We start from the raw sequence: 10,777 nt of genomic DNA, 5'->3' as shown, positions 1-10,777 counted from the left end.
TTGGGGACTGTTCATTTCACTACTACTGCTGTTACTTTTGTCACTGCTCTTTGGAAGTCGGTGGTCTGACAGGGGTGTGCGGGGGGAAGCCGAGGGTGGAAGGGGACACTCGCTATCATCAGCCCCAAACGGCACCCGTCCATCCGGAATTCCCATCTGTGCTCTCAGGAACAGGCTGCTTGTTTGTCAGCAAATGTCCTTTCCTGTTGAAGAGATGTTGACACAGAGAAAATCGAGCTGCTTCGTGCAGGACACAGCCAGGCAGAAAAGTGGCTCTGGGGGGGAGCGATGGCGCAGAGGATGGTGGGGGGAGAACGGATGCTGAGACCTCCCAGCGATGCGAGCTCCTAGGCTTTCTTCACCCCCTCCTCAAGGTGTCTGTCTCTTAATCGAGCTTATATAACGTGGGGGAGGCTGGCTCAGCAAACCTCAGGAGAAGCCAGTGCACTGCCCGAGGAGGGACCCTCAGCAAACCCATTAAAGGAGCTGCACACTGAGAAATCCCATTTCCTACAGTATAAGAGCACCTGGAATACGATGGAAAAGCCATCAGAATCAGAGATGTGGGACATGGAACCAGTTCCTGTCCTACCGTCCATCAGGCAGCTGTGTGGCCTCAGGCCAGTCTTTTAGCCTTTCTGGGCCCCAGGCACCTCCTGTGAACAAGGCAGGGGCTGGACCAGAGCCGGACCAGGGCCCTCGCAGCGAGGACTGATGACTTTTTCAGGAGAACAAGAATCTACGTTGTCTATTACCTCTTAACTCTTTTCCTTCCTCCGTGCATTTGCTCCTGTATCCATCCATCCCACCAGTTTAAACCAGGGGACCTAGAGACCCCCTCAGCCCTCAAAAATCTAAACAGAGCCAGTGTGTCCTCAGCTATCCTAAATGCCTGGGGGGGTCAGTGCGTTCCCTCGGATACCCGCTGTAATGGCCTGAATGGTTGTGTTCCCCCAGAATTCACATGTTGGAATCCTAACCCACATGTGAGGATGTTAAGAGGTGGGGCCTTTGGGAGGCGCTCAGGTCATGAGCGGGAAGTCCTCATGGATGGAGCAGGTGTCTTTGTAAGGGACCCCGCAGCATTCCCTGGTCCTTCCCTTCTGCCAGGAGAGGACACGGCAAGAAGGAGGAGGATTGGAAGGGGCCCTCTCCCCACCATGCTGGCACCCTGGTCTTGAACTTCCAGCCCCCAAACTAGGAGAAATAACTTTCTGTTGTTTATAACCTATGCAGTCTGTAGTGCTTTGTTTTGCTGCCTAAAAGAACCTGCTAATCCCAGGATTTCCTGCCGGGCGGGGTCTCTGTTTTGCTTTGCACCCCAGGGGACAAGAGTCAGCCTCTTCACTGGTTTCTTCAAAATATCCACTCACACAAAACATTTTATCAGTTGGGATCATTAAGATTGATGGGGGCAGGTTATGGGGATGTGACAAGCACATGGCCTCTGTCTCCAGCTCCACCCTGTCTGGTCTCCCCAGTGCTCTTATCCTGACCATAAACTCCAATTTTTCCGCCTCTTGGGGAATAATAGCCTCCCCTTCCCTCAAAGCCTGGGCCTCACGCTCCACACTGACCTTGGGAATGTAGATAAGGCACCTTCTACTGGCAAATTTACAAAACCAAATCCATAGGAGGGGACATGCTCAGGGATAAAAAGGTCTTCTCTATAAAAATATTCTGTCTTCTACAGCACAGGAAATACATCTCTGACACTAGTCATAGCAATGCTGTTCTAGACATGTCTTCCTGAGGCAAGGGAAATAAAAGCAAAGATGAACGACTGGGACTACATCAAGATAAAAAGCTTCCGCCCTGCAAAGGAAACAATCAACAAAACGAAAAGGCAACCTATGGAATGGGAGAAGGTATTCGCAAATGACATATCTCATAAAGGGTTGGTATCTAAAATCTATAAAGAACGCTTACAATTCAATACCCCCAAATCCAAAAAACCCAAAAATAAACAATCTGGTTAAAAATGGGCAAAATATATGGACAGTTCCCCCAAGAAGATATACAGATGGCCAACAGACACATGAAAAGATGGCTCCTCATCGCTCATCATCAGGGAAATGCAAATCAAAGCTGCAATGAGATGTCACCTCACACCGGTCAGAATGGCTAAAGTCAACAACACGAGAAGCAGCAGGTGTTGGCGAGGATGCAGAGAAAGAGGAACCCTATTTCACTGCTGGTGGGAATGCAAACTGGTGCAGCCACTGTGGAAAACAGTGTGGCGGTTCCTCAAAAAGTTAAAAATAGAACTACCTGAGGCTCCAGTAATTTCACTACTGTTTGCCCCCAAAATACAGACACACTAATTCAAAAGGGTATACGAACCCCCATGTTTATTGCAGCATTATTTACAGTAGCCAGATTTTGAAAGAAGTCCAAATGTCCATCAAAAGATGAATGGACAAAGAACATGTGGTATATACATAGACACAGTGAAATATTATTCAGTCCTAAAAAAGAAAGAAAGCTTGCCATTTGCAATGACATGGATGGAGCTAAAGACTATAATGCTAAGCAAAATAAGTCAGTCAGAGAAAGACAAACACCATATAATTTCATTCCTTATGACACTGTCTGAACTGTACTGGTATTACAACAAAAAATTTTTAAAAACAGATATTTTCTCCTCTAGAGCAGCAGTCTAGATTTTAAGCAGCAAGATATAGTTTCCTTCATTGCACATATATTGAGCACCTGACCAAGCACCAAGCACTGAGCTGGATGCTGCATGGATACGGAAAACCGGAAGGAGTCCTCAGTCTCAAACTGTGCTATCCGACGCACTAGCCACTAGCTCCATGTGGTTATTTAAATTTCAATTAATTACAATCAAATCAAATTTAAAATTCAGTTTCTTAGTGGCACCGGCCAAACTTCAAGTGCTCGATAGTCACATGTGGCTAGTGGTTACCATATTGGATAGTGGAAGTACGGAAGAGGTCCACCATCACAGAAAGTTCTACTGGACAGTCCTGGTCTAAAGGGAGCAAAGAGAGAGGGAAGAGAAAGCTATGCCGCCCAGGGGGCAAAGCTTCGAGCACTGTTGTGGGAATGTCCTCCTGAGCTCCACATTAATGCCTGAGCGCCTCACGGGCAGGAGCCACTGATGAAATTCAATGGCAGAGGTGCCTGTTGGAGAGCGGACACGTTCACACTTTTCCAGGAGTGTCATCTATGCACGAGGATACAAGTTCTCTCCATCCTGAGGCGTTCAACTCAGTTGCCTCCACTTCCCAGGTGCTTCTGCCCCTAACTCCTGAGCTTTTCATCTCTTTGCTCTGGCCTACCTTTGCGGACAGCCTACCTTGGATCACAATTGTGTATGTACACACCTTATGGTCCCTTCTTCAGCTGTGAGACCTTCTTTATCCTCAGTACCCAGCACCACAATTTCATAACTGAATAAATGAACAAGTCTGTGAAAAATGAGTGACTAAGTGAATGGATGAAAGCACACAGTGGCCCATTCCACTGTGGGTTTAATCCAGACCTGGTTTCTCTGTTGTAAACCTATCCATCATCTCTCTAATCTTAGAAAGCTATGGAAAAAGAGACACGGGGCTTATCCACCTCTAATCACTTGGTATAAAACTTTCCCACAACCATGAACTTTTCACTAGATAAAAATAGCTCTCGTGAGTCCCACTTCTTCTCCACTAAACGGGATGGCTTTGCGTGCACAAAAACATCCTGACTCTTCTACCCAGCCCCCTTCTTCTTCCTATTTCTGCTCCTTCTAGACTTGCAGAAGTGTCCTTTCTGCTTATTGAACGAACTCTCTCCATGTGTCCTTGATCCAATCAATAACCTCCAGTGGTTATTGATCCATCAATCACTGACCCCTCCCTTGCCCAATCTCACATCCACTGTTGCCCATGGTTGGTTTTCCATAAATTCAGATAGGTGATGCTGATCTCCTAGCCTCTTTCTCTATGCCCTAAGCTCACTTGATTGTCCCTCGTTCAAACCCAAACCATGACCCTTTCTTTTTGCCATCATATCTCTTCAAAGACGGGCCATTCCTTCACCTCCCACTCACCCAGAAATCAATCAATCTCTCTCTCTCTCTCTCTCTCTCTCTCTCATCTACTGAGACTTCTCCCAGAAGGAATCACCACCCCTACTCTCATTACCCAAGTCATCATCTAATTTCCCAAATCCTTCCTTCTCGGCTGTTGTTTCAGAAGGGATAGAGGGACAAGTAGGGTACAGGCAGCCAACAGGCATCCTGCAGGCAGAATTTGGCCTGTGAATCTGTTTTGTTAAGTTGATGAGGTATTTTAGACTGAAGATCATCAGCACAAAACTCCAGACTTGCCCTCTCTTGTGACAAGTGAGATCTGGTAACACTGGGCTTCCATTCCCACTTGGTGGCAGTCAGTGGAACCAGTGTTTCTCCCTGTAGAGAAACCAGCCCTTCCTAGTTGCTCACAAGCCCCACGAATCCCTATTGTCTCCTTTGGGCACGTTACCCTCTTGTAGTATTTGCCAGGCCCCTATGGACACTTGGGTTCCTAACTTCTGGACTACAAAGCTTCAAACGCATGATAATTTATTTTTTCCCCTCGTGGTTCCTTCACAATAAAAGTGTCTCAATACTTCTGGAGGTACGGTCATAAAAGTCTAAACATCACTGAGCAAACACATGGAGCATGGATCATATGTAGTTCTCGCTCATGAGACAGGGCCTTTCTTCCCTTGTCACCAATTTTCTTACACGACATACCTTAAAAAAATCACCTGCAGGGGAGGAGAAGAAAGCACAGGGTCACTTCTCCAAGGGCCCTGTGCTGAGCTCTGTGAGCTCTTCCTACAGGCTGGCGCCTTGACTCTGTGCCCGAAGGCCACAGCAAAGGGCGGGGCTTAATCCGGTCCTGCTCTAACATGTACCCTTTAGAAGGCCTGCTTGCCTGGCCACCTCTCCATCCTGAAGACTCTCCAATCCCCCGGTGGGCTACTGTGTTCAATGGGTTGGACTGCTCACTCCATTTCTCTCATTCAGTCACTCACTCATCCATTGTATCACTTATTCAGTCCTTGGTTAGCTACGATTTCACTGAGGGCACCCTGTGTTCCAGACCCTGTGTTAGACGGGGGCAAGACGCAACTTTGCTGATATCCTCCCGGTGGTGTAAACATCACACCGCCTGGCCTGCAGTACATTCTTCTGTGTTCAGGTCTTGGCACCACAGATTGGAACCAGAGCCCAGACTAAACCCATCTGTGTCCCGGGCATCAAGCTGGGAAAATACACCCAGGAAAGCCACAGAAGTGCTATGAAATTAGATTGGGCCTATGGACACAAAGCAGGCAGAGACTGAAGAAGATGAAACTCGCTGACCTCATAGGAATTAACCTCAAGGCTCCAGCCTGCCTCATGAAGGGCCATCTGGGATGAGGTATGATGGTTCATTCCGGAAGGCAGGAAGAGCATGACCACCCAGGTGCCGCTTGTGCCTTCCTCAGGGACCTTCCAATGAGAAGCTGGTTTCCCAGCTACTCCTCCCGCCCAAGAGATACTCCCGCCCTGACTTGGCAAGCCAGAGGTGACATTCCTGTGGGGACCACCATGTGAGGTCCTGAATGACTCTGCATGTGGTTCTCCCAACCTTTACAGTATGCACTTCTCAATTACATATATTCTTTCCTACCCTGGAATGAAAGGCATATCTGTGTCAAATCCGTTCAGTGACAAAGACGGGAAATGGAATAAGATTTGCAGACAAGAGGATACTCATGTTTCCATTTTGAAGACTATGGCGGAACAGAGGACAAATATTCTCAGAAGCTGCATGTCCTCTGTGCTTACATGAAGCCCGTTGCTCGGCAATAATTGGCCTGTGTGTACAGGTACTTTTGGCAGGGGGGGGGTGCGGATTATCCAAGCCTCTTTGGGAACATGATTTCAGTAAGTGAGAAGGTATATTATGAAATACACCCAGGGAGGAAGGAAGATTCTCCAGTGATACGCTGTGACCCCATCCAAGGATATCCAGGTAGGGAGGACAGTTCCACTACGTACAGAGTATTGTCGGACTAGTATCCCATCCTCCAATAACATAAATTTAGAAGTAACCCTCTCATTTGCTAAACATGTAGCCTTGCCAGTAGTTTCGTAAGTGTGTCATATTCAAAGACATTGCCAAAAAGCTACATCCATGCACGGGCTGAGTGGGAAGCATCCTACCTCGTGTCATTTGAGGGAAACTGCAGTGCCTTCCTTCCTGTCTCTGTCCGCCACAGGCATCTACTCTCTTAGGAGGCAGTGGTGCCTAAAATGTTTGACCATAGACTCTCTCCTGAAAGGCCTCCCTAAAGAGACAAAATGATTTTTTATAGGATCATGACATTATATGGAGAAAAGAACAAGGTGTCTTAAATGAATGAATGAGTTCATTAAAAAATTTTTTTAATGTTTATTTTTGAGAGAGACAGAGTGTGAGCGGGGGAGGCACAGAGAGAGAGGGAGACACAGAATCCAAAGCAGGCTCCAGGCTCTGAGCTGTCAGCACAGAGCCCAGTGTGGGGCTCGAACTCACGAACCATGAGATCATGACCGGAGCCGAAGTCGGACGGACGCTTAACCGACTGAGCCACGCAGGTGCCCCTGAGTTCATTTTCAATATGAGGAAAAAGACATGGGCACTAGAGGAAGAGAGATCTAAATCTGACTGTAAATAATAGTACTGCTCTCACACAGCTGTTACGTGGATGAAATGAGATTGTGTGTGCAGAGTACTCGTCATTTTCAGAGCTGAATAAAACAGACATTTACTGAGTTTGTTGCAGGTACCAAACGCTGTCCTGAACACTCTACACATATTGACTCACTGGCTCCTTAAGAAAACCTTATGCAGTGGTGGTTATAACCCCACTATGTAGATGAGAAAACTGAGGCCCTGAAGAGTTAAAAACAGTGCCAAGGAGGGGCGCCTGGGTGGCGCAGTCGGTTAAGCGTCCGACTTCAGCCAGGTCACGATCTCGCGGTCCGTGAGTTCGAGCCCCGCGTCAGGCTCTGGGCTGATGGCTCGGAGCCTGGAGCCTGTTTCCGATTCTGTGTCTCCCTCTCTCTCTGCCCCTCCCCCGTTCATGCTCTGTCTCTCTCTGTCCCAAAAATAAATAAAAAATGTTGAAAAAAAAAATTTTTGAAAAACAGTGCCAAGGATCACATAATTCATCAGGGTCGGAATCCGCAGAATTTGAATGTCCAGAGCCCAGGTAAGTAACACATAGTAAGTGACTTTGTCTATATTCTTGGGAAAGACCCAGCATAGGCCACAGGTGCAGGCATCAGGTAGCTGATGGGGGCACGTGCATAGAGATGATGGGTAAGACAAAGCCAGTGTAGAAGTAAGGGAGGTGGGAGAAGAGCAAGGGGTGGAGTCCGGTGCCAAAAAGGGGACTGCGTGCTTTGGGTGGGGCAACTTGGTGGTGGGTTCCTGAAGGTTTGAAAAAAAGGGTGAAAAGACGTCAGGAAACAAAAGATGGGTGGTAACCCGAAGAAGAGGGCAAGGAGCTATGATAAAGTGATCAATTTCTCAAGGTCAGCCTAGCTGGCAACATACAGCTCCACACGGTCAATGGTTTTGCGGGACCAGTTTTGCGAGACCACGTTCCCTTTTGGTGAGCTGATCAAGGGTCACGGTGTGGCAATTCTGATTTGCTGAGGGACTTTGGGTGAATCCCTACTCCTCTCTGTCACGCAAGATACTGACACTTATGACCCTGATGAAATGTAGAGTATCACTGAATCGGTGATCAGAAATAAGGACTGGAGTTCTGGTTCAATTATAAAGTAGCTGCATTCACTCAGCTTCTCTAGTTTGTTGAATATGATCATGCATACCTGTCCTGCCTCCCTGCCTTAGATCTGCCTAGAAGGATTTAAAAAATACAATGAAGGTGAATACACTTGGTATTTGCATAGAATATGTAAAACTGTAGGAGTGTGATGTTCCAAGAACCTGTTCAAGCAACTAGTAGGTACAGAGCACCCACAATGTGCCAGGTCTGACTGGCTTTGCACTACGGATGTAGCAGTGAACAACGCGGTCCTCACCCATGAAACCTACATCGGATCAGGAAGGCCATTACCACATGAATAATTCCTTGAGTACAGCTGTGATAGACACTATTGAGGGAGAATCTCACGTACACTGAGATCGCACAATTTGGGACGGGCCACAGTCTGGGTTGAATCCTACCCTGACACGTTATAATTGGGAGGTTTCTCTCCCCATTACCTAAATCACTTAGTCTCAGGGCCCTTATTTCTAAAATGCAAGAGCTTTGGAGAATAAGATGATGGGAGAATGAGATGACAGGCACAGAACTTGATACAAAATAGGAGTTCGATAAATACTTATTATTTATTATCCATCAGGGCTATAACAACATTGACAATGACAATGATGATGGCCATGGTGATGGTAGTGATGTTAATGGTGTGATGGTGAGGGTGAGGGTGAGGGTTATGGCGATGGTGATGATGTGATGGCGATAATAACGATAACAGTGACAATGACAGTGATGGTGATGGTGAGGACAGTGATAGTGATGCTGGCCAGGACAGGACCACAGCTGGTCCCTCCCCTCCCCACCACAGAGGGCACACAGGGGTTACTTTACAAGTGAATCTGGAATTTGAAGCCATATGGCACCTTGCTCTGGCTGTCGGGTTCCAGAAAGAGCAGACTGGCATTTCCACACTGGTTTTCTCCAGCTACGTTTCCTCTTCTGGCCTCTGCTCATGCAAGCATCACCTCACCCTGAGAAAATGCCAGCGCCTTTGAGGTGAGCAGAGCCTAGGGAGGCGGGGGCGGGAGCATCTCTAAAGGTCAGGATGATTCAGCCGTCCTCTGAGAAGCCTCGGGTGATCCGGGAGGGTGATGCTGTTAGCACGAGGGAAGACTGGAGCTCTCTCCACCACTCTCCATCACGGCTCGGAAGCTTGACTCACCACTCCTTCCCCTTCCTCAGCAAGTCTAATGAGGGGACGTGGATGATTTATACAGCTGAGCTGCAACCGATGGTCCTCCAAAACGATGGAGCAAATTCCTCGATATCTGCCTGGAAAAATCTCCCGGGAGGTACAGGTTGGAAAGCAAACAGGTGCCCAAGAAGCAGCAGGGTATCTCACTGGCCAGCCTCACCCAAACTTCAGGCCAGAGTCTGGTGGGGGTGGGGAGAACAGGAAGCTGTTCCCTCCAGCCCAGCGCTCTCTGGGGGGATGGCCTGTGGGCAAAGAGGCCCCCAAACACACGGCACTGCTTTTTGAGGAATGGAAGCTGATAGCACCTACGGAGATGCTGGGGAGGAGGAATCAAGTGCAAAACAGTTTGGGCAGCAGTCCACGTCACCGGCTGGTCTTGTTTTTACATAGTTGAACTGAGCTCGCTCTAACTGGCGACGCTGACAGCTTTGTCACCGTCCTCTCTCGTCCTGTGTGGGCTGGTCCACCCACGTATCATATCAGCCTGGCTCCCGGAGACCCTGGGCTGGCTGATTTTAAGGATCCCTTCTGCCCCTAGGCTCCGTGGTTCTCAGAAAGAAGCACCTGCAAATCGACAGGTGTGAATTCGAATCCTGACTTGGCCACCAATAAACAGTGTGATCCCACTAGGTCCCCGGCCCTCCCTTTATCCATCCAATATTTCCCGAGCCTAGGAAGTACCCTCTGGTGACGTCCCAGACTATTTTTTAGTATTGTGAAAACTTATTTGTTGGCTTTTCTTTTTGCTTGCATGATAGTTAACGTCCTGATGCTGGAAACACAGCAGTGAAAAACATGGTTGTGTTCTATTTTGTGGAATTATCTGCTAGTGAGGGAGGGGAGGAGAAAAAGGTGAGCCAAACACTCAAGCCAACACATAATGACAAGTGCTGTGAGGTGAGCGGACAGGACCCTCAGAGTGAAGAATAGCTACGAGTGAACTTAGTTAGATGGCCACATCAAAGAGGGTCGTTTTTGGAGAAATGATGCTTACGTCAAGACAGGAAGGATTAGGTAAGAGTTAGCCAGCCAGGTAGAAAGAGAGTTATCCAGGTAAAAGGACCAGCACAAGAGGATGCTCAGAGGCAGGACAGGACTTAACACCTCTCAGAGCCTCTGCTGTATTTCGCACAGCGCCACTCACATTAAAATAGTACATCATAGCGGCGCCTGGGTGGCTCAGTCGGTTAAGCGGCCGACTCCGGCTCAGGTCATGATCTCGCGTGATCTCGCGTGAGTTCGGCCCCGCGTCTAGCCTGGAGCCTGCTTCGGATTCTGTGTCTCCCTGTCTCTCTGCTTCTACCCCATTCCTGCTCTGTCTCTCTGTCTCTCTCTCTCTCTCTCTCTCAAAAAAATAAACGTGAACAAAAATTGTTTTACGTACTGCATTATAAAGACTGTGATCTGTTCCTACAAGTTAACTGTAATTCACACCCTAGGAGAAGTGAATTACCATTTGCAGCTTCTAATCAGGAACCAACACTTCGGGGATGATAAACCAGGGTATGAACTGCCCTAATTTGGAACCAACACGTTCAGAGGTGGTTACTTAACACTGAAAATATCTCTGTGTAAATTCGCACCGCAGGTTTGCTGGTTTGCATAGCGGCAGAAGTTAAGTTTTCCTGGGGGATACCTACGCTCGAATCTAGCAAAGGCTACAATTCAGGGTCTCCATGCTGTGTGGGAAATCCAGTGCCGCAGCGTCGGACAGAACTTCTGGTGAAGAAGCAAACGTTCTCTCTCTGGGCTGTCAATGTGGTGTCA

General features: G+C 48.0%; 1 long non-coding RNA gene across 2 annotated transcripts; it reads right to left on the bottom strand.

Annotated features, from left to right (window-relative positions):
• Positions 1 to 8,368: 8,368 nt before the first annotated feature.
• On the bottom strand, positions 8,369 to 10,485 carry LOC125924393 (uncharacterized). 2 transcript variants are annotated; one of them, XR_007458378.1, is made up of 2 exons: positions 10,155 to 10,485; positions 8,369 to 9,574 (listed from the first exon to the last, which is right to left on the bottom strand). It is a non-coding gene; the product is annotated as an uncharacterized LOC125924393 (long non-coding RNA). The 2 variants fall into 2 exon arrangements; XR_007458377.1 differs by having other exon boundaries at positions 8,369 to 9,002.
• Positions 10,486 to 10,777: the final 292 nt, after the last annotated feature.

Source organism: Panthera uncia, chromosome F2 (assembly GCF_023721935.1).
Source record: "Panthera uncia isolate 11264 chromosome F2, Puncia_PCG_1.0, whole genome shotgun sequence".
In the NCBI taxonomy this organism is placed as follows: Eukaryota; Metazoa; Chordata; class Mammalia; order Carnivora; family Felidae; genus Panthera; species Panthera uncia.
The sequence above is the reverse complement of the archived record's forward strand: the minus strand, read 5'-3'. Positions and strand labels throughout refer to the sequence as shown.